The sequence below is a fragment of the Mirounga leonina genome, unplaced genomic scaffold (genome assembly GCF_011800145.1).
Source record: "Mirounga leonina isolate KUSES-001 unplaced genomic scaffold, KU_Mleo_1.0 Mir_177, whole genome shotgun sequence".
Classification (NCBI taxonomy): Eukaryota; Metazoa; Chordata; class Mammalia; order Carnivora; family Phocidae; genus Mirounga; species Mirounga leonina.
Window position 1 is genome coordinate 1,341,537 of NW_023270459.1, and position 24,281 is coordinate 1,365,817.

General features: G+C 52.3%; 1 protein-coding gene across 2 annotated transcripts in view; it reads right to left on the minus strand.

Annotated features, from left to right (window-relative positions):
- Window positions 1-17,383, minus strand: part of PAK4 (p21 (RAC1) activated kinase 4) — a 42,931-nt gene extending 25,548 nt beyond the window's left edge. For both annotated transcript variants that reach the window (XM_035023410.1, XM_035023405.1), the window contains exon 1: window positions 17,235-17,383. The gene's annotated coding sequence lies outside the window, so the exon portion shown is untranslated. The remainder of the gene's footprint in view (window positions 1-17,234) is intronic.
- Between the last annotated feature and the right edge of the window lie 6,898 nt (window positions 17,384-24,281).

The following is a 24,281-nucleotide window of genomic DNA, read 5'->3' on the forward strand; positions in this document are numbered from 1 at the left end:
TGATGGAATGTTCTGTATCTTGACTGTATCAATGTCATTATCCTAGTTGTGGTCTCATACTCACTAGAGTTTTGCAAGATGTCACCACGGAAGAAACAGGGGCTTTCTCTGTGTTATTTTTTAAACTGCCAGTGAATCTATGGTTATCTCGAAATAGAAAGTTTCACTTAAAATATTAATAATTTATGAAACACACTAGACCCTTCCCCACCTTTTAGCCTTTGAACACGCTATTCGCTCTCCCTGGAACACCATTCCGTACACTAACTCTTGCTCCTCTTTCAGCCCTCGGCTCAGCTGTCTCCTCTTCCAGGAAGGTTTCCCTGATTTCCTAGGCCCAGTCCTCTGGGCTTCTTCCACCACAGTGGTGACAGTGGTCTGTACTCTCCCTGAGGTCACTCTGGGCTGTCATGACTGGTGCTGTGTCTGTCTGTCTCCATCACTGGACCGCAAGTTCCCTGAGGGAAGACCATGGGCTGACAGGTCACCAGCCCTTCTTGGGCAGGGCCGGAGGCAGACAAGATACTCAGTAAGCATCTACAGAATGAATGAGTGAATGGCAATAAGGACAGTAATATCCACAGCTAGCACTCATGATGAGGTTTCTAAGTGCCACTCCCTTTTAAGTGCCCTACATGGATGAAATAACCTTTATACAATCCTGTTTATCATGGGGAAACTGAGGCCCACAGGGGGAAGCTACCACATGCCAAAGGTCACCCAGTGAGTAGGTGGCAGAGCTGGGGAGCAGCCCCAGGCCTCCGCACCCAGAGCCTTTGCTAGTACTCTCCATCCCGAGGGCCTCTCCGCAAAAGGCCGGATGAGCCTGGCTAACAGGGGAAGCAGAGGGGTCCAGGGGGCAGGCCAGAGAAGAGATCATCCGGCCCCCGGCCCCTATCCGTTCCCACACGGAGGGACAGGCGGACCCAGGATGATACCAGAGGCCCCTTTATCCCTTACAGGTGCTCGGGGAAGACCCCGTACATGTCAAGGGCCTGTGACTGAATCCCATCTGGCGACCAGAGAAGCCAGCAGTGCCCTCCACGGACAGAAAATGCCCACTGTCACATGAGGCAGTGGTTTCGACCCCCCCAGAGTGCTCTCCTGACACCCCACCAGGGCAGGGCTGCTTTCATCTGGCTACTGGGTGGGGGCAGCTCTGACCCACACTGGGGAACATTCCTAGGGGCACAGGACTTTGTTTATCCACCTGGAGAAACTTCAAAATATTGAGAGCAAGTGACAGCCAAGTGCTGGCGGTCCGGCACCATCACGCTCGGTTTTAAAAGCTGCAGAGCAACGTGGGAGCCGGGAACTGTGGGGGGTGGGGGGCAGTGAGAGGGAGCGAGGCACGCATACATGCATGTGGGCACTGAGGGCTCGAACCAGGGCAGGAGTGTCTGGGGGGGGGGGTCCGTCGGGTGACTGTGTCCCCCTGGGGGCATCGGATATCTCGCACAAAAATAGAGGCGACAATTAAAAGGAAGAAAAGGGGGGTTGAATTTATTTGCCAAGGCTAGAAAGAGCACACGAAGGAGGGGGCTTTTGGGGTGCTGGTGATGCCTGTCTTCTTGATCTGAGTGGTCGTAAGATGGCATATGTTTGATCGTGATAATTATTCATGAAACCGAACAGGGAGTTACGTACATTCTCCACGCATGTCCTATTTGAGACTCGCGTGCAGCAAACACCAGGGGCAGTGATTGACAGCTGGGAGCTTAGTCTCTACGCACGTGTACCTTCAATCTCTCTTTTGAGCCCTCTCTCTTTCTCTCTCAACACACAAATGCACAACATACACACGCACACACACCCGAAAGCTGTAAACTGCTACCATAATCAGAACAGCAGTCCTCCCTGGCCCCTTGCAGCTCTTGGCCTGTTTCCTGCCAGGGAGACAGGCCTGGAAGCAGCCGGCCCTGGAGCCCTCCGAGGCGGCCACAACTCCACATCTCTCCACATCCCGGGCACTCTTGTGTCCTGTGGGAATCACACTCTTCAGGGAGCCTGTCTGGCTATGGGAACATACCTATCCACGGTGTCCCTGCCCCAACCCGCCCTGGGGCACCAGCAGCCCGTTCACACAGAGGGGGAGGAGTTCTTTAAGATTTAAAGCACCCCCAAGGCAAGGGCAGCCCCTGGCTGGCTCATCTGGGTCAGATGCTAGAGACGCAGCTACAGAGCGTTCTGTTTGGGCACCACGCTAGGGCCAAACAAGGCAGCAAGCAGGGTGCTGTGGACACCCCCAGGCTGCAGAGGAGGAGAGTAAGGCTCAGAGCGGGGAGGTGCCAGCCCAAGGTCACAGTGTCTATCAGAGCCAGGAGTCCGCCGTAGGTCTGACCCGGGCCCAATCCACTCACTAAACCATGCTCTTCTCTCGCTCGTTCATGCGCTCCACGACTGTATTGTGTGCTCACTGCGTGCCAGGCACAGTTTCAGGCACTGGGGACAGAGCAGGAAATGAGAGAGCCCCCCCTTCCCCGAGCTGACATTCCCGTGGGGGAGAGGAGACAAAACCCAAGTCAAGAAACGAGTATGCAACTATGCAACAAGAGGGAGAGGACAGGGAAGGGCCCCGAGGGGGCTGGCGCCGGAGCCGGGCCGTGAGGAAGCCACGTGGCGAGCCAGGGAAGCATGTTCAGGGTAGAGGGAAGGGCCACCGCAAAGGCCCAAGGACCGAAGCCGGCCTGACACGTGCCAGAATGTGCACGGAGGCCAGCGTGGCCAGAAGGGAAAAGTGGTGAAGCTGAGGTCAAAGAGGCCTGCGCTAAATGCAGAGGATGAGTGGCTTGTAGAGCAGGCACCAGGCATCACGCCCTTTTCTGTAGGGTCTCCGTCCGCCCGAGTCCTGACCACAGCCCTCCGGGGGAGCTGTCGCCCCCATCGCGTTCCAGAGGGGGAAGCGAGGCCAAGGACACAGCCAGGGTAGGAGGGTGGCTCCGTGCCTCAAGATAACCACCAGGCCAGCTGAAGCGGGCACAGTCAAGGATGGGGCAGCTGGGGGGCAGAGAGGGCTCTCGGCTGGGAGCCCAGGAGCCCAGCAAAGCAGGAGCCCAAAGCTGTGCACGCCTACGAAAGACGGTTTGTGGAAGCTGGAGGCTAACACCCAGCCCCTGGCTCCCAGGCCCCCGCAGTTCCTGACCCTCGGTCCTCAGGCCCCTCTGCTCGATCTGGTACCAGTCTGACCATGAGCAAGGGAAGAATTTTTTTTTCCCATCTACTCAATTTTCTTAACTTAATGTAATTTATTTTATTTTATCTTACTTTAAGTTTTATTTTTTTCAGTAATTTTGACACCCCACGTGGGGCTCGAACTCACAACCCCAAGAGCAAGAGTAGCATGCTCCACTGATGGAGCCGGCCAGGCGCCCCCTAAATTTATTTTAAAAGTGACCCAGGCACTAATGTTGACCTGAAGTTCACACATAGAGCACCACCAGTGAAAGAAACAGAACCCGAATATAATCAAGCCCCTAGACCTAAGTCCCAATTTACAGGAAGCGCAGGGGACAGAGAAACAAGTCGAATGACACCACAAGGATTCATCGGCTGGATCCAGACTCTGGAAAACTCGAGGGGACAAAGGATGAGGGTCTTTGGCAGATACACAAGGCAAACAGCAAGCACACAAAAGCGCCGATGCGAGAAATCCTATAGACTATGGAAGATTTAAGGGACCTGTCAACCAAACGCAAAGCGCAGACTTTGTCTGGATTCCAAATCAAACAAACACATTGAAAAAGGATGATAAGACAATTGGGGGGAAATGTGAGGATCTTAAGGAATCACCAGTTCTTTTTTTCCTGTGACAATAGTATTGTGGGGTTTGTTTTCTTGGACTGTTTAATCTCTTAGAGGAGAAAAATCTGAAAAATTGATGGCTCAAGTATATGATGTATGGGAACTGCTTTGAAATAACCAGGGAGGTGGGGCTTGGGTTACAGATGAAAAAGCCTGGTCATCATTGGTAATTGCGGGACATCGGGGACAGTGATGGGGACAGGGGACGTGGGGAAGGCATGAGACCATTCTCCCGAGCATGAGTGACCACTTCCATTATACAAAGGTTTTAAACATTCTGCAAAAGGAAATGTGAACTGATCATAACAGCGAAGAATTACAGATCGCTCACTGGGTGAATCTTTGTTACTGAATCCCAAACACGTGTCCTGCCTCTAATAACTGTAACAGTGGTCACGGTCAAGGCGACCATAATGACATAACGATGGCAGCGCTGTGCTGAGCGTCACACATGCCACTGACTCACTCACTCCTCCCAGCTACCAGGGAGGCGGGAGGACCCCCGTCTCCTCCTGCTCCAGATGTGGAAACCAAGGCTGAGAAATCTGGGGCTCCAGGCCTGGCCTGAGGCCACAGAGAGGCTCTGTCAGAGCTGGAGAGGCCCAATGGGGAGCTTTGCCCCGAGGCGATGCGGGAGAGGTGGCCAGTGAGCCCAGGACTCATTCCCCCTCCTTCCCCTCGAATAGTAAAGCCTCCTGCAACAGTCACATCTTAGCACGAGCCTCTGCCAAAATTAAACCTTCGGCCACCCCACGGGAGCCCGAAATGGTAACCGGCCACAGATGACACTGTGGGCCCACAGAAGGATCTTGGGTCACAGGCTCCGTCATGTCAGGGTCCGCCTGCCTGGGCAGTCCTCCCTCAAGGTCGCAAAGCCGGTCCCAGTATCCCTGAATGTCAGTGGGACGCGTGCCCCCCCACCCGTCCCCCACTCCAGGTGCCAGCAGAAGCGAGGGAGGCTGGCAAGGTGACATCGCATTCTTCCCATCCCCGTCCTGGGCCTGTGGGAACCATCTCCCTCCGTGGCTTCAGCGGGATCCTGGCTAACAGGGGAAGCCAGGGAAGCTTTGACCGGCGGAGGAGGGAAGCAGAAATTAAGGGCGGGAAAGAGGGAGCGAGACAGAAAGCAGAGACATGGAGAGAAAGAGGAGGAGAGGACGGAGACAGACAAGGCGGCCTGCCAGGAGCCTGGAGGACCGAGGCATGGAAGGCAGGACAGCGGCAGAGGCTGCAGCGCCCATGGAAGCCTCTGGACCTCTGCGGCCTCGTCTGTAACTCGACTATGTGCTTGTGGGGATGACGTGGCTCAATCACGCTATGTCAGGAGCCTAGGAAAGTACCCCAAACACTGCAAAAGTGAACATATTTGCTATCATTTCTGGAGGCCAGTGGCCCTCATCCCAGCTAGTCACACTGGGAGCTTAAAGAAAAAAACCAAAAAAACCCCAAATAATGCTCAAACCCCATAGCCAGAGACTGGGATTCAAATGGTCTAGGCTTGGGGTACTGTATGGTTGCCCCCACCACGGGCAGGGGCAGGGGCAGTGCCCAGGAGGCCCCCTCTACCCCTCTGCCCGCCCACCCTCCCCCACCTTGGGCCTCGGGGAGTCTGGGGCCTGCTGAGGAATGCAAGGAATGAAGCTGGGCCTGGCACAGCCATCTCCGGGTCCCCTCCCCCTTCCAGAACTCCCAGGAGCCCATTCTGTGTCTGGTCCAGGCAGAAGCCTCCCCTGGGAAGGCATCAGCTAGCACGAGATCTCCCAGCCCTGAATCCCCGCTCCCAGCCTTCTCCTTGGCGTGCCAGGCCTGAACCCCTTCTCTTCTTGGGTCCCCTCCAACTCAAATGCTGGACCACAGGGCCCGGCCCAGGGGTCCCCATCACTGAGTGCTTATCAGTGGTGGAGTGAGTGACCCTGACAGCCGACAAGGAGCCCACAGAGCTTATCACCTGCTTGGGTGGGCAGGGGTGACCTGAGAAGGCTTCCCAGAAGGGGTGACCTTTAGGTCAAGACACAAAGAACACACGAGAGGAGAGCACTTAACAAAGGTCAGGAAGGCTAAAGTGCAAGCAGACAGGGGCAGGGCCTGGTCCAGCAGGGGAGGGACCAAGTTGGGCCCTCTCTCAGGCAGTAGGGGACGTGGATGGATTTCAAGCAGAGAAGCGCCACCCCCCCTGCCCGCCGCCCCGCCAACCCCCATGTGCTGACTTCAGCCACACCTGCTGGTTCCCCGCCCCCCTGTCTTCTTTTATGGGGATGGAGAAGACCAGCTGGCCCCCAGACAGTGCCAGGGGATCCCCCGGTCCTGCCACCCCCGCGGGGTAGGGCCGGGCCCTGGCTCCTTCCTGCCACGCTGTGAGGAGACCCTACCAGAGCTGCTTCCCGCAGCCCTGAGCCTGTTCCCCGATAATTAAACCGTAAGCTGATTAGTCAAGGAAAACCTTTAATTAGCCCTTGAAATCATTCAGGAAAATTACAACCTCCTCTCCGGGCACCCTGCCCACCCTCTGCCAGGGACTAGGAGTGGTGCCAGGGAGGAAGCAGGGTTGGGGGAGGAGGGCAGGGGGCTCCTGGCCCTAATGTGACCCTTACCCAGCAAAGGCCAAACCTAGGATGCAAGGTGCCTCATGGGAGGGGCAGGCACAGACTCCCCCGGCGACATCACAAACTACCTCAGAATAAATCCACCAAAAAGTGGGCAAGGACGGTGCTGGAAAAGTATGGCACTCTCCTGACACACATCAGAGAAGACAAATGGAGAGACAGACCACATTCATGGACTGGGAGACTCAATGTCGTGTCTGTGTCTGTGACAAGATGCATGTCTAATATTTAAATAGAATTCAAAGAGCCAAGAATAGCCAAGACACTCTTGAAGGAGAACAAGTAGGAGTGCTTGCTCTCCCCAAGATCAAAACTTCTTATCAACGACAGAAATGAGGGCTGGGTGGTAGTATGCAGGAACAGGCCAGAAGAGCAAGAGAAAGGGACAGGGCATCCGGCAACAGACTCACTTACACAGACACATGATTTATGGTAAGAGTGACCGTGGAGAAAAGTCAGTCTGTTTTTAGTAAATGGTCCTTGGATGATGGGGGATCCAGGCAAAAAATATGAAACTGGATGCCTACCTCACACACCACACACACACACACACACACACAAATTCCAGGACGAAGAAAGGTGAGAAGCAGAATTCTAAAACTCTAAAGGATATGAGTGATATATCTGACCATATTAAAATTAAGTGCTTCTGTTCATCAAAAGATACCATAAAGAAAGCAAAAAGATGAACAGCAGGCCGGGAGAATTATAGCATCTTCGAAACAAAGGCTCTCATCCAGAACCGAGGATTTACCTCGAAGAAGTAACAAATAAAAATGCAGACAGCCAGATGGGAAACAGGCAAGTGACATGAATGGGCTCTTCACAAGAGAGGAGCTCCAGACATTCCAGGGGACAGGTGAAAAGCTGCTCCACCTGACAGGCCACGAGGGAAATGCAAATCCGCACCTGGAGGAGCTAAGGCCAGATCTGCTCAGCACCAGTTTGCAGGATGGGCTAGCACTCACCACGAGTGCCACCCTTCTCCCCGTCTGTGAAATGGGCCGAATGGTCATAGCCACCTTCTGGGGTCCCTGGAAGGACTGAGCAGACGCAGGGGAGTGCTACGCGGGGCACTGGGCCTGGCACAGAGCAAACCTTCAATTAGTTTTCCCTATTAATCAGCCTAAGGAATACTCAGTCCCCAGACCCGAGGTCATGTCAGGCCTTGCCCTGCCTCGGAGCAGGGATGCCCCAGAAGGCTGAGAGTCCAAGAGACAGACGCTAAATGGGTAGCAACTAGAGCTGTTTATCCACCAACCGTTGGGTCCCTGGAGGCCACAAAGGGCCAGGCACTCCAGAGCATATGTAGGAGAAAAACAAAAATAATCACGTTCATATTTATACCCCAGGCACTGGCCTTAAGTATGTTAGGAGCAGAGCTTCAGAGATGCCCTAGAACACCTGAATGGCCTCAATTCTAGAGAAGAACAAGCGAGACGTGGAGAGGCCCCGAGTGGCCGTCTGCGTTCAAATCCAGACCGACCACAGAGCCGATAGGGATGTGAGCCACCCTTTGGTTCCTCAGAGGTCCCCGCGCTCTCCCCTCCCCTCCCCTCCCCTCCCTCAGCCAACTCCTGCTCACCCTTCCAGTGGCATTCCCTCCTCACTCGGGGCAGATCCCCCACCATGCACTGCGGCAGGGTGTACTCAGGGCTTATCATTCCTTCCGGAACCCTCACATTCGGTCCGCCAGCGTTTACTGAGCCACCCCGGCACATACACATCAAGCTGGGGACACAGTAGGGGTCCCCACAAGCAAGGAACACAGTAAGGGTCCCCCGCCACCACCCCCCAACCCATGAAGCCAAGTTATGAGACGCAGGGAGGACAAGAAGCCAACTGACCCACAAATCATAGTGTAATGTAAGTAGTAATGATGAGTGCCACAAAGAAACTCAAGCCCGGGAAGGTGGAAGAGGGAAAGAGTGGCAGGTCCCAGACGAAGCGCGTGAACCAAAGGCCCTGAGGCAGGACCCGGCCTGGAATATTCCAGGAACAGCATGGCAGGAGAGGAGTGGAAGCTCGCAGGAAAGCTGGGCCAGGATCTCATGACCCCCCCCCCCCCCAGAGATGAAGCCACAGGAGGGTCCCCAGCAGGGCGGTGATGCGATCTGACCCCAGCTCCCTCTAGCTTCATGTGAGGACAGACTGCGGGGGCAGGGGGCGCAACGGGGAAGTGGGGAGGCAGTCCAGGTGGGAGACGAGGGTGGCTTAAGTAGGGGCTGCCAAGGAGGAAGAGTGAAAGGTGCCAGGTTCTGCTCTGCAGGTAGAGCAGGTGGCTTTCCTGCCATCGTGACTGTGAAGGAAGGAGACGAGAGGAGTCAGGATGCCACCAGACTCCTGGCCCAATCGATCAATCGATCGAGAGGATGGATGGGGCGCCTGTTAATGAGACAGGGTCATGGCGGGGGGCCGGGGGGGGGGAGATGGGGGCTTGGGAGTCCGACTTATTTTACCTGTCTGCGTGTGGATCTGGGACCAGGGTCTGGGTCTCCTGCCTGACGGAGCTCACAAAGGGCCTCCCATGGGGCCGGGGCTAGCTTCCCTGGAGAATTCCCTGGAGAAATGTGTGCACGCCCGCCCGCATGCCGGGGGCAGACGTGTTCAAGGGCATTGACACCCAGACAGCAGGAGACAGAGAGATCAGCTCTGGGTTGTTCTCACACTAGAAGAGTACACAGCAACGAGGGGGAACGAACTATGGACATGCTCAACCACATGGCTGGACCCCACAGACCAGGGATGAAAGAAGCCGGCCGCTAACAAGACGTGCGGGGGGACCCATTTCTGTGAAGTTCAAAAGCACGCAAGGTGGCATTCTGTAATTCAGGGATGCACGCCTGGCAGGGACTCTCCAGAAAGGCAGGGACACAGTGAACCCCCAAGGTCAGGGGAGTGATCGCTACCGGGGTTGTGATGGTGACGGGGGCGCTCCTAGGGTGCAGAGTTCGGTCTTCCCCCAAGTGTGGAGAGGTGTTTTTTCATCTCATAATGATGTTAAACTGACATGTGCACTTAGGCCCATTTCCAGAGGCACGTTACGCTTTGCAATTACTAAAGGTTTAAAAGTAGAAGAATCATAAATGTACGTAACTATATATACACAGCACGGCATCTCAGAGTCAGATCATCTGGGGCCAGGCTGCTGTGGAAGATTTAGGGGAAGGCCCCGTGGGCAGCAGAGGAGGGGTCCCCAGGGAGGGAGGAGGCAGAAGTGCCTGGGGGGGTCCTCACCTGAGGGAGATATGCTGAAGAGCCCTGCCTTCCGGCCATGTCCTACTTTGTCCCCATTCCTCGCATGGACCGTGGAGGGGAAGGAAGGGGAGGGCAGGAGGGGAGCAGGAGGAGGGCGGGAGGAGGCCCAGGATAGCAGGCTGCTTCCCGTCGTGTGGGAGTGGCTGGAACCAGCCTGGGGAAGCCAGGCCCAAACGCAGCACAATGCTGCTTTATCAATGCTGCTTTATCGGGAGTTTCCAGGGCCAGGCCGGGCACCTGGGAGTGGAAGCGGGGAGGGCCTGGGAGGGAGCGCGCTGTCTGGGGACCCCGCCGGCGCCCCCACCTGTCAGGCTGCTCCCCTCCAAAGCCCGGAAGGAAGACACAATGGAGGGGGGGCCTTCTAATCCCTCAGGCTTAGTCTGGGGGTGGTGGCAGAGGGAGTGACCCCAGGCAAGTCTCCCAGGTTCACAATCTCCTCCCCTATGAAAGGGGAATCATAGTTAACACCTACATCTTGGGGTGCTGGGGGCGTCCAATAAGTTAGCTCACAGGAAGCACTAGAACGAGGCCTGTTAATAGTAATGATACAGCACAAGGCTAAGAGTATTGGCCCGAGCAGCTAGCAGTCTTTGAGCATTTACTATGCATTTTGCTTGATGATGATGAATTTATAGCCTCAGAACAACCCTGAGGAGGCACCATTATCATCTCCACTATGTAGATAAAGACACCAAAGCACAGAGCAGTTAAGGGACTCTTCTGGGACCACACAGCAGGTAGTGGTGAGGCCGGCTCCAGAGCCCAAGCCCTCCGCCTCCACGGTGTCACACAAGTTAGGAACTCCAGACTGGAGCCACGCAGGCCTGGGTTCCAGGCCTGGAGCTGCCCCTTATTTGCTGAGGGATTTCCAGCCCGTGCCTCGGTTTCTCCTTCTCAGGGAAAGTAAAAAGTACCACAGATAGACAGCTCCCGGGAAAGGAAGCCCAGGTGGCTTTCAACAAACACAAAGATGCTCCACTTTACTCACTTTAAAATCAGAACCACGGCGAGAACCTTAGCTGACTGGCAAAGGCCAAGGCATCAGCTACCAGCCCAAGCACAGGGCCAGCACGTGAGAAAGCCCCGGGGGCCATCAGACACTGGGCTGGGGCGCAAACAGGCTCACGCTCTCGGGCAGGCCTGCACGTTACTGGCCGAGCTACCGGGGCGCACATCTCAGACCCCCGAGCCCACGTCCAGAGCTGCGCCCAGAGCTGCGCTCCCATGCGCGTGCGGCCCTGTTCCGAGGAGGGACAGACCCGAAGGGCCTGAAGAGCCATCAGCGAGAACACACGTGGGTCAGGGATGGCACACGGCCACAGAAAGCCCAAGGAAGCATTTCCGGGTCCAGACACAGAACTGAAGAGTGAAACCTGCAAGGCCGCGTCCCGTTGTGTGGGAGTGGGAACGCAAGGCTGAGAACGCAAACGTGGGACGTCGGCTCCATCTGGGTAGAAACAAAAGGGGGCAGAACACATGCAGGGACACATATCCTAAGACAGAAGAGACGCCGGGAACAATGGCTGTCTCGGGGAAGGGGACGGGCGGCCAGGCTGGGAAAAGGATTTCCTCGTGGCCGTATACCCTTCTGTGCTGTGCGCGATTATTATTTAGGGGAATAGGTAATGCGTGCGCACGGAGCAAAAAATGTGCCTTCCTGAAATGAAAATGCTGGAAAAGAGAAATGAGGTTAATGGCACCTCCTGCTCAGGGTCTCTGGACAGAGCCACTGTGCCGATGCGCATCCAGCACACATCTGGCGCCTGGCGGGCCGCAAGCTGCAGGTGAGTCCAGTATCTCTAGAGGCTGGGAGCCCGCGAAGGGGAGGCTGGAGCCCAGAGGGGACAGGGCGCGAGGAAGGAAACGGAAATTGTTAAAATTGTTGAATTATAAATTGTTACAAGCTTACTTTGTGCCAAGCCACTCGGGGAGCTCTTCACCGCACGATCTACGATCCTCCCAACAGCCCATTTAACAGGTGAGGAATGTGAGGACCATGGAGGCTCCGGTTCCTCCCCAGGCGCCCCAGCTAGGGGGTCAGGGACCAGTGTGGACTGCGTGGCCCCCGCAGAGAAGTCACCATTGCCCCTGAGGATGGCGGCAGCACCCGGGGAAAGGCAGGGCAGGACCAGAGGGCCCCGGGACACAGGCTGCCGTGAGTGGTAGCTTCTGTCACATCTGCTGTCACTGGCTCCCCTGGGACCTGGGAAAGCTCCCCTCTGACCCTCCTTGCTCCCCCCGCCCCCGACACCTTCCTGTGGGCCCAGGCATCTGGCAGAAAACAAGCCCCAGCCCCGGAAAGGGTGGCGGGGGCGGGAAGGGTCCCATTTCCCTGGCCGTGACTTGGAAGGAGGCTGCTTCCTGCTGGCAGCAACTGTGGCCGCCTGGCTCGGGTGATGGGATAAACAGCTGCTGGGGACACCCCGACCGGCGTCTGGCCAGGAAGTCTGGTTTACTGCAGGCCAGCAGGACAAGGAGGGGTGAGGCCGTGGAGAAGAAAGAGAAAGGGTTGTGGGGGGCCCTGAGGGAGGTAGGGACCCAGTGCCCAGAAATACCCCAGGTTGAACTGACCTCCAAGGAGCTTCCATCTAAAGAGGAGCCTGGGTAAGAACCAACTGGCCAGGAAGTGGCCTTGTCTTATTCAAACAACTTCCAAATCACTGGAGGGCAGCCACCACAGGTGGTGACTCTATAGTCCGAAGGCCTGGAGTTCAAGTCCTACCTCTGCCACTCACCTGCTGTGTAACCTTAGGCACGTCACGTACCTCTGTGGGACTCAGTTTTCTCATCTCTGAAATGGGGATAACAACAGTACCTACCTTGTAGGTTGTTGTGGAGCTCAAATGGGTTAATACGGGTAAAGTAAGGGCACCTGGGTGGTGCAGTCGGTTAAGCGTCCCAGTCTCGATTTCGGCTCAGGTCAAGATCTTGGGGTCGTGAGATTGAGTCTCATATTGGGCGTGGGGCCTGCTTAAGATTCTCTCTCTCCCTCTCCCTCTGGCCCTCACCCCCACGTACGCACATGCTCTCTCAAATAAAAATAAAATCTTTAAAAAATATATATGGGTGAAGTCCTCACAATCTTGGCAGCACACAGATCCCTCCTCCATCGTGGGCCCCCTCATCCTATCCACCCTCATCTCCTGCTTGGACCCTTACAGCAGCCTCCCTGTGGTCTCCCTGCTGCTGCACCCCAGGATCCACTCCCCACAGGGCAACATGAGTAATCCTTATTAAAGGGAAATAGAGGGGCGCCTGGGTGGCTCAGTTGGTTAAGCGACTGCCTTCGGCTCAGGTCATGATCCCGGAGTCCTGGGATCGAGTCCCGCATCGGGCTCCCCGCTCGGCAGGGAGTCTGCTTCTCCCTCTGGCCCTCCCCCCTCTCATGTGCTCTCTCTCATTCTCTCTGTCTCAAATAAATAAATAAAATCTTTAAAAATAAAAAAATAAAAAAAATAAAGGGAAATAGATATTGCTTAAAGCCTTCCAATGAGTCCCCATTACACACTGAATGCAATCCACACTCCTTACCTCCGCCTGTCAGCCTCTGGTACATCTGCCACATCGTCCCCACCTTCCTGATCTTGCTGCCTCCTCTGCCACTTGGGCCTCCTTGATGGTACCTGATCATCCCAAGCTCATTCGGACCTCAGGACCTTTGCACTTCCCGTACCCACTACCCGCTCTATTCTTTCCACCTCCTTTCTTAGGCCTGGCTCACTCTTTCTCATCGGTCAGATGTCTCCTTCTCCAGAAAGCCCTCACTGACTTCCCAGGCTGGTCAGGGGCCTCCTTTGGATTCCTACAATCCCTGTGCCTCCCGTATCCTAGCCCTGATGCTTCTCTTTGTGCTTCCTCATCCCAGCGCTGACACTCTGGGCTGTCACTGTCTCAGGATGGGTCTGTCTTCCTTTGTATACTAAAATCCATGCAGGCAGGGCTAGGGCTGTGTGGGTCGCCAGTGGGACCAGTGGTCACACACAAAGAGTGTAACAAGGCTCTGTCCCTCCCTTTCCACACTTCACCTCCTTCCTGCCCCCTTCCTGAGGAGGTTCAAGTCAGTACAGTCTCCTTTCCCACCGTCAGCCCTGAGAGATGCCTCCCAAGGAGAGCTGGATCAAAGCTGTGGTCACTGTCCTGGATGTCCTAGAGGGCGAAAGGCTAGGTGTGGGGGCTCGGTGGGTGTCAGGCCCCTGCTAGGCCCATCATGTGAACCATCTCCCCAGCTGTTCCCAGCCAGCCCAGGGGGCCATAAACCCACCATCTCATGGCTGAGTAAAGCACTTCAGCAAGGGCCACAAACTTGCCCCAAAGCAGGACATGGAGTGAAGGGAACCCTCAAGCCCTGTTGGAAAGCAGACTGGTACAACTGCTTAGGAGAACAATTTGGAAAGCCCAGCATGTCCACGGTGAGCCACAAGCTCAAGAGAGACTCTGGCCAGAGTAGACAAGGAAACGTGTTCTAGAATGTTCGATTCGGCGTTGTCGCTGTCCCAGTGGGAAACCACCCCAATGTCCACCAACAGGTGAACAGGTGACTCCTATGTGGCACAATCACAAGAAGAAACACTCACAACAGAGACAATGAATCCTAGAGTCACACACACGTCCTTGCAGAGAGAAACGCACACTCGAATGTTGAGCAGAAAAGAGCAGGTTGTTCACCGGGACGTCAGTTACATCAGCCGTCAAACTGTAAAACAGTGGTGGTCCAGCCTGGCTGGCCACTGGAACCACATACTGAGGCCCGCCCCACCCCCAACCGAGTGAATCCAAGTCAGACTCTCCCAGGCTGGCTTGGGCCTCGGCAGTTTTGAAAGCTCTCCGGGTGACTGCAGTGGGGAGCCGGGATCCAGAGCTGCGGCTCTATAATCTGTGATACATTCAAGGGTAATAACAGCAGGAAGACCTGCAGAGAGACGCTAACCAGCGGATCAGATGCATGAGCTTTTGGCTGGGTTGCATCTGATCCGGTGCTGGGGCAAGGAGCTGGCAGAGAGGCTGGGGGGGGGGGGGGGCACTGAACGCCATCCACCCTGCGAGTCCCGTCCCAGGCCGGATGCTGGAGGCGTGGGGGTTCTCTTAATTGAAGGCTTTACTTTTCCCCCTAATCTAAAATGTATCCTAAGGAACAAAACTGGGGAGTTAAGAAATCACTTGCCTAAGGTCCCACAGCTGGGGACAGGGTAGAGACCTGAATTCGGGTCTCCGATGCCAAAGCCCTAACCCTCCTTATCTGCGCCAAGCCGGGGATGCTGAGCAAGCTGGAACCACGAGGGCAGGAGGTTGGGCCGGCCTCACAGGACTGGCTGGCAGTGTGCCCACCTGGTGACCCTGCCAGAGCCGGAAGGGGGTGGCGTGGCTGCCTGAGAACCAGGAGGCAGGTGGAGAGGGGCCCTCCTCCATCTCTGAGGTCTTCCCCGGGTGGCGGCGGCAGCAGGACTAATGGCAACACAGCACGGAGCCAGGGCCGGGGCCACGCGCTTTCTGCTCTGCGTCCCCCCAGCCATGCCATGAGGTGGTCACTATCATTTCCGTTTTGCAGAGGAAGAAGCGGAGGCCCCGGAAGTTAAGCGACTCACCCACGGTCTCACAGTCCGTGGGTGATGGAGCTGGGTCTGCACCAGTCCCCAGCGCTGCTCCACAGCCCCTGATCCACTGCTCCCCCACCCCCAGGCCGGGCACCCTAGGGGTCCAGATGCAGCCGTGTATCGCTGGCTGGGGGTCTGGTTCCAGTCTGCTCCCACCAAGGGACACCGAGAGCCCCTGGAAGCCCAGGGGTTCTGCGTCTTGTCCGCTGGGGCAGTCCCAGCACCGAGCACAGCGTCCAACGTTCAGCCACCAACCACCAAGCACCCTCCACCGGCCACGCAGTGCTTCAGGGGGGATTCAGGGAAGGAACAACATGGAGAAATTCCATGCTGTGTGGGGCCCACATTCTTCGGGGGGGGGGGGGCAGACAACACAGGGTGCCCTGACAAACAAGATAAGCACAGAGCAAAGGCCTGGGGAGAAAACCAGATAGGGAGATAAAGAGCGTGTGAGGGACAGTGAGAGGCAGGTGGTGCTGGTAGAGCTGCACGTGGGTGACCGTGAGTAAGGGGGGGAGGGGCAGGGAAAGGATTCCAGGCAGAGGGAACAGGAAGGTCAAAGACCTGGAGGGTGGCATATGCCTACAGAGTTGAAGAACAGCAAACAGGCCGGGGGGTTGGAGCTTGAGAAGGGACCGGGAGAGCCGTAGGAAATGAGGTGGAAGCGATCTGGGACCACCATGAGAGCTCGGGGTTTTAAGTACAGAGAACACTAGGCTTTGTACTGGATCCCACTCAGGGACATCCTCCCCAGTCAGAAACCCATCAGACTCACTTGGACTCTGGGCCACCCACAAACACCCCACTCCCATAGATCCATGAGAACTTCTCTTCCCAGATCACACCCTTCCAGGGAGCCCAGAGACCATCCATTCCAGTCCAAGGAGTGGCTTGGCCTTGCCCAGCCCCCTGCTTCCAGGAACAATCTTCAACAATCTACAATGTAACAACTGGGGGCAGGAGCTCTGGAATCAGTCAGACCCAGCTTGGTAACTGCCTCTGTTACTCAGCAGATGCTACCCGAGCCTCAGTTTTCCTGTCTGTAAAGTGGGTCTACTCAGTACCCACTTCACAAACTTATGGTATAATGAAACAAGACCGCTGAGCACAGTGTTAGCCCTCATTAAATATTAGTCAAAACTGTGATTATTTGAGAGGCAATAGAGCATAGTACATCTCTGGGCGCAGAACTCGAGTCTGAATCCCAACCCCACAACTTAGTCATTAGATGATCCTGGGCAGATCACCTGGGCTCTTAATAACAGTGCCAACCCCATAAGGTTGTAGTGAGGATTAAATATATGGAAAGCATCTAAATGACCTGGCACATAGTGATTTATGAGTGTTTGCTATTATTTTCACTATTTGTGGGAGGAGGCTCCCCTTTACCCGGCCAGGAAGCACCTCTGATCTCTCTCTCTCTCTCTCTCTCTCTCTCTCTCTCTCTCTCTCTCGGGCATCCCTCCCGTCCTCCCCAGCAATGTCTCCCACTAAGGTTTTAACTATTGACCCTCAGGTACATCATCTGTCGGATTCTGACCTTTGCCCCCGCCCCACATTTGACCCCTTAAAAAGGTGCCCCCCAACCTAAAGCTCATGCCTCTGATCCGCTGGTTGCTGCCGTAAACCTCCAAACTACCGCCCCCATGGTTGTGATCTCCGACTCTGGTAAGCGCACCCTCCCTTCAAATGATTAATTTTGACCCCCATTTTCTGACACTCGCCCCGACCCCCTCGAACGGGCCCCCACTTCAAATTTCGAACTTTGTGGTCCCCTTCGCCACGCCTCCTTCGCTAGTCTGACCTCTGACCTCCTCTACACCACCCTCCCCAGCAGCACTGAGTCCCGACCTCTCCGAGGCGACCCTTCCCTCCTCGAGTGAACTTTGACCCCAACGGCCCCGCCCCCTACTTGCGTAAAAGCTCTCCCACCGCCATCGCCCGGCCCACCCCAATCCCCTGGCCTGACCGCTGATCCTACCGGCTCGGCGCTGCGGTCGCTCGCGGCCTAGCTGCTCGACCCGGAATTCTGAACCCTCACACCGCCCTCAACTCTCTTGCGCCGCCGCCACCGCGGCCACTGCCGCCGCCATGTTAAATCCCCAACGAACATCCGGGGCTTTCCCCCTTCACCGCCCACCAGTCCCCATAGCAACGGGGCTGACCGGGCAGGGGGCAGGGCCCGCTCAGGGGCGGAGCTGGGCCACGGGCAGAGCCCGCTCCAGCCTCTGATTGGTGCAGATTGCCCAATTGGAGACCTTCGGGCAGAAAATGCCAAGCGGGGATTGGAAAATTTGGAAAGCGTGCGGAGAAGCTGGCTCCCCGCCCAATCGGGTTCTTAAAGGGGAAAGGACTATACTCGTGTAAAGGTCCCACCTTACACCAAATCACGGTTACGTGCCACACACCTGGCCAAATGCTTTCCTTGCATTGTCTCACTAAATACTAAAACCTCATCGTATTATTAATACGCATTTTACAGACAAAGAAACTGAGGCTCAAAGGGGTGAACTAGCTGCCTCAGAATTACAGGAAGTAGATAATGAGTTTTGAGTCTGTCTGAGTCCAGGAACTTGACCTGCAACCAAGACACTATTTGATCTTAATCTTTTCTGTAAGTTTTTAAAAAGTAATTAATTTATAAAAAAAAAAAAAAAGGAAAATACCCGAAAACAACAATAACGAAATCCATAAACGAAACCCGGACATCCTCTCCTATGATTTCACTCGCTGGCCCCAGCTACCTTGCTCTTCCAGAAAAAATATCCGGAGCTCTTCCTCCTTACGGTCTTTTCATTGGATGTTCCTTCTGTCTGGGATAGACCCTTCCCTCAGGCATCCTCAGGGCTCCCTTCCTCGCCTCTTTCAGGGTTTTACTCAAATATCACCTTATCAGTGAGCTTATTCCTTCCCACCCTAACTAAAGCAGCCAATATCCATCTTGCATGCTGCTAAGCCCCTCCCCTTACCTGCTTTTTCCTATTTTCCTGCTCTAATCACCTTCTAACAAACTAGATGATTAGCTAATTGTAGTTAGCTTTTTGGTTGTTTACTGAAATGTCAGCTCCAGGAGAGCAAGGATTTTTATCTGTTTTGTTCACTGTGCATGCCCAATGCCCTTGCACTATTAACAAGTAGATGCTCAATAAACATTTGTTGAATGGATGGTTGGATGAGTCCTAATTTCACCCCCTCAGAGATACTCTTAAATGCTAAGTGCATCCCTCTCCACCTCCCTGCCCCTGCACAGTGTCTAACACATAGTAGCCGTGGGGGAACCAATGAATGAATGATTGCATGAGGAGTCATTTTTTTCTCTACATTTACCTATCTCTTTTGTTTTTAACAGAATCAGAGGCACACGTTTATAAAGAATGTTATATGTTTCTAAAAACAAGTTTGGAAATATCACCAGTATCATTCCACATCATTTTCTTCCAGAACATTAGTTTTAATGGTTGCATGGATGCCATTCTATCCATGAACTCTAATCTGTTTAACGACCCTTTCTTGTTGAACATCTAAGCTGTGATAAATATTTTGCTATTATAAATAATACCTTCCCCCCCCCCATACAAATTCAAGCAGTTAAATATTTGTGCACATCTCTAATCATTTCCTTTAAATAGATTACCACAAATGGAACTCCTGGGTCAAAGGAAATGTACAACTTTAAGATTTAATAATAGTAAGTTTCCATGCATGGAGCTAAGCTGTGTAATTTTAACAACAGGGCCTATGATTATTTCGGCTTCGCAGAGGAAACAGAAGCTTGGAGAAGTAACTTTATTTGCTCAAAGTCGCACAAGCTAATGGGGCAGAGCCAGGGCACATTCCTGGTTTTGACACCCAGGCAAGGCTCGCTAACTGCCCTCTGCTGCCTCCCCGTGGCCTGGGACACACATTGCCGAATTGTGCTACAAGGATCCAATTCACACTCCCACCAGTGTTCAAAGGGAACATGCAATTTAAAGTATCATCGCCAGCATTAAACGTTCCTGTTGTTTGGGTTTTTGTGCTCTTTTGAAATCTTATGCCTCACAGAGTCTCCATTTTTTTAAAAAAGCAAGTCTAGTAGCTGAGATGACAGCACTTTATCCAAGTCGCAGTGATGGGAGGAGGGCCAGGTGCAGTCTTTACCTCTTTAATGCTCCGCACAAATTGCAGGGTATTAGGCTCTAGAAGCCACCTTTGGGGAAGCCTCCTTGGAACTTACTTGGGGATCTCAGTCAGAGATCAGACCTAGAACAAGCCCAGAGGTAGATCTGCTCCAAGGGCTTCCTCAGGATGGGCAATTAGGCCCTCCTACTTCAGGGCTCTGAGAGAGAAAATCAACCCCAAAAGAGCCTCCTACAGAGGGCTTCCTGGAGGAGGTGGTAAGGAGGCGATCTCCAATAGATGGAAACAGGTGAGGAGGGTGAGGAGGGTGAGGAGGATTTGGCCTCATAAAAATGATAAATTTCAGTGCATCAAGGGAAAAGATAAGCAGCAATATATAGATGGCAGGCAATGCTTTGTGTCCTTCATATGTAGAGAGCATTTACAAATCAATAAGAAAGGTGAACAACAGGCAAAGGACATGAACAAAAATTTAAAGTACAGACAATGGATAAGAAAGAAATGGAATCCCCAAATAAGAAATTAATGAAGTGGATATTAAATTATTAAACAGATCCTTTTTATTTTTTTGGTCTCTCAGAAAAAAAATATTTTTAAAGATTTTTATTTGTTTGAGAGAGAGAGCACGAGCAGGAGAGGCAGAGGGAGAGGCAGAAAGAATCTAAAGCAGACTCTGAGCTGAACACACAGTCCCATGTGGGGCTCGATCTCACAACCCTGAGATCACGACCTGAGCCAAAACCAAGAGTTGCATGCTTAACCAACTGCGCCAGGTGCCCCAGAAAAAAATTTTTTTATATAATAATCAGTACTGATGAGCATATAAGATAACAGCCACTCTCATACCCCACGTGTAGGACTACGATCTGGGGCAGAATTTTGGTGATATCCATCAAGAGACTTAACAATGCTGTCAACCCTTTGATACAGCAATTCCACTTCTAGGAATTGTTCTCTTATTTTTTAAGATTTTATTTACTTATTTGTCAGAGAGTGGGAGAGCACACACAAGCAAGGGAGCAGCCGGCGGAAGGAGAAGCAGGCTCCATGCTGAGCAGGGAGCCCGATGCAGGACTTGATCCCGGGATTCCAGGATTTCGACCTGAGCCGAAGGCAGGCGCTTAACCTACTGAGCCACCCAGGCGTCCTTATTTATTTATTTCACAGAGAGAGAGAGAGAGCACAAGCAGGGAGAATGGCAGGCAGAGGGAGAGGGAAAAGCAGTCTCCCTGCTCAATCCCAGGACATGGGGCTCTGTCCCAGGACCCCAGGATCATGACCCGAGCCAAAGGCAGATGCTTAACCAGCTGAGCCACCCACGCGCCCCTTTTTTAAGATTTGTATTTATTTATTTGAGAGTGAGAGAGAGCACGAGCAGGGGAGGGGCAGAGGGAGAGGGACAAGCGGACTCCCTGCTGAGCGCAGAGCCCTTCACGGAGCTCTGACCTGAGCTGAAGTCAGATGCTTAACTGACTGAGCCACCCGGGCACCCCTAGGAATTGTTCTTAAAAGGAAAAAAAGACATAGACAAAAGCGTATATGTGAGTGTGTAGGTGAACAACACGGGTTTGAACTGCATTAGTCCACTAATAAGCAGATTTTTTTCAATAAATTCAGTACAGTACTATAAATGTGTTTTCTCTTCTCCATGATTTTCTTTCTTTTTTTTTTTTAAGATTTTATTAATTTATTTATTTGAGATAGAGCAAGAGTGAGAGAGAGAGCATAAGCAGGGGGAGCCACGGGCAGAGGGAAAAGCAGAAGCAGGCTCTCCATGAGCCGGGAGCCCGACCCAGGGCTCGATCCCAGGACTCCAAGATTATGACCTGAGCCAAAGGCAGATGCTCAACCGACTGAGCCACCCAGGCGCCCCTCTCTGATTTTCTTAATAACATCTTCTTTTCTCCAGCTTACTTTATTGTAAGAGTACAGTCTGTAATACATATAACATATAAAATATGCATTAATTGACTGTTTATGTTATCAGTTAGACTTCTGGTCACACAAGGCTATTAGTAGTTAAGTTTTGGGGGAGTCAAAAGTTATACTTGGGTTTTTGACTGTGCAGGGGTGGGAACCCCTGACCCCACATTGTTCAAGGGTCAACTGTATTCATCCTTAGTGTTATTTCAGTAAGATTTTTTAAAATCACCATTGTTTTACTATTGTTACCATTGTTACACCATTTACTATTGTTACCATTGTTATATTACCTCATTGTTTAATTATTCATGTATCACACCATACTTCACGATTTCCCTATTGTTGCATGTTTAGATTACTTCCAATTTTTTTTTCCCTGCTTGCTACACCAGACTCTCTCTGAACACTTTACCTACGTGATCTTTTCTGATCCTTGCCACTTCTCTGTAAGATGGGATCCTTAGCCCCATTTCACAGATGAGGAAACTGAGACACGGGAGGAGGGTGGGAAGTGAAACAAAGTCCCACCACTTGTAAGCAGCTTTGCTGGAATTTTAACTAGGAGTTCTGATTTCAAAGCTGATGCTCTTAAAGACTGTTCAAATTCAGGGGGGCCTGGGGGGCTCAGTCAGTTGAGCATTCGACTCTTGGTTTCGGCTCAGATCATGATCTTGGGGTTGTGAGATTGAGCCCCGCGTCGGGCTCAGTGCTCAGTGGGGAGTCCGCTTGAAATTCTCTCTCTCCCTTTGCCTCTGCCCTCCCCACCTTTCTCCAAAATAAATAAATAAATCTTAAAAAAAAAAGAAAAAGAGACTGCTCAGATTCACTGAATAAATATATTGGTTGAATGCCATCTGTCTGCTAAGCATGTCGATAATGACAACTGCAAACATTTATTGAAGATTTTCTATATAGCAGGTCCTGTGCTAAGCACTTTACATATGCTACCTCATTTTTTTTTAAATATTTTATTTATTTGCAAGAGAGAGAATGAGAGACAGAGAGCATGAGAGGGAGGAGGGTCAGAGGGAGACGCAGACTCCCCGCCGAGCAGGAAGCCCGATGCAGGACTCGATCCCAGGACTCCAGGATCATGACCTGAGCCAAAGGCAGTCGCCTAACCAACTGAGCCACCCAGGCGCCCTACTACCTCATTTTTTAAAAAGATTTTATTTATTTATTTATTTATTTATTTGAGAGAGAGAGCTCGAGCAGGGGGAGGGGCAGAGGGAGAGGGAGACAGAAAATCTCAAGCAGACTCCCCACTGGGCACAGAGCCTGAAGCTGCTGGATTCCACAACCCTGAGACCATGACTCGAGCCAACATCAAGTGTCAGACGCCTCAACTGACTGAGCCACCCAGGCACCCCTATACTACCTCATTTAATCCCCATAACCACCCTATGCACTATTGTTAGTCCCGTTCTACAAGTGTGCAGAGAAACAGAGAGGTTAAGTAACTTCTCCAAAGTCACACAGGCAGCCTGGTTTCAAGGTCTAGGCTTCTAACCATTTCTCTTCTTTTTCAGAGGACAAATGCTACAAATGAACAAAAACAAGATAGCTAATAAACACATGAATAAATAAATAATATAAAATAAGGTGATGAGCAGAGCTCAAAACGGGTCACAGAATATAGCTACGCAGCCATAAAAAGGATGTGGAAGAGGCAGGACCCAGTGATCCCACTCCTAGGTATTTACTCCAGAGAAATGAAAACATATATTCCCACAAGGACCTGTACATGAATGTTCATAAAGCTTGTTTTTTTTGGTTTTTGGGGTTTTTTTTTAATAGCACCTTTTTTCATAATCACCAGAAACTTGAAACAACCCAAAATGTCCATCAACTAGTGAACAGATAAATAGATTGCAGGATATCCATTCCATGGAACACTACACGGCGTAAAATGGAAGGAATTATTGATACGTGGGACATCATGGATGAATTGCAAATGTATTAAGCTGAGTGAAAGAAGCCAGTCTCCTGTGGTTCCATTCCTAGCATTCTGGGAAAGGTAAATCTAATCTATAGTGACAGAGGGTAGATTAGTTGTTGCCTGAAGCTGGGGACAGAGGGGAGGATGCACAGTAAAGGAGACAGGAGGGAAACCCTGGGGTGATGGAAATATTCCATGTCTTGATTGTGGTGGTGGTTTCATGGCAATATACATGGGTCAAAACTCATAAAATTATACACTTTAAAAGGCTCCAGGTAATTGTATTAAATGGAGTTATACTTAAAAGTTTTAAAAAAGATTTTTATTTATTTGACAGAGAGCGCGGGGGGAGGGACGGAGGGAAAGGGAGAAGCAGACTCCCCGCTGAGTGGGGAGCCCTACGCAGGATTCGATCCTAGGACCCCAAGATCATGACCTGAGCCGAAGGCAGACGCTTAGCCGACTGAGCCACCCAGGCGCCCCTATTTAAAAGTTTTTTAAATGCAGTAGAATAAATATGGACTTTAGTTAATAATACTGTGTCAATATTGGTTCATTAGTTGTAAGAAACGTACCAGGTTTAGGTTAAGATTTTAGTAATAGGGGAAACTGGGTGTGGAGTTTATGAGAACTCTGTACTGTCTTTTTTTTTTTTTAAGATTTTATTTATTTGAGAGACAGAGAGCACAGAGGGAGAGTGAGAGGGAGAAGCAGACTCCCCACTGAGCAGGGAGCCAGACATGGGGCTCCATCCCAGGACCCTGAGATCATGACCTGAGCAGAAGGCAGACGTTTAACTGACTGAGCCACCCAGGTGCCCTGAGAACTCTGTACTGTCTTTGCAATTTTTCTGTAAATCCCAAACTGTCAAACTGAAGTTTACTTTTAAAAATGGAAAAAAAAAAAGAGAGAGAGAGAACAGAGATGATATTATGCCAATGTTAATTTGTACAGGAAAGAAAAAAACAAGTTACAAACCTACACATATCATATGATAGTATTTTCACTAAAAAAAATCAGGGGTTATGAGGGAAAATAGGAAAATGT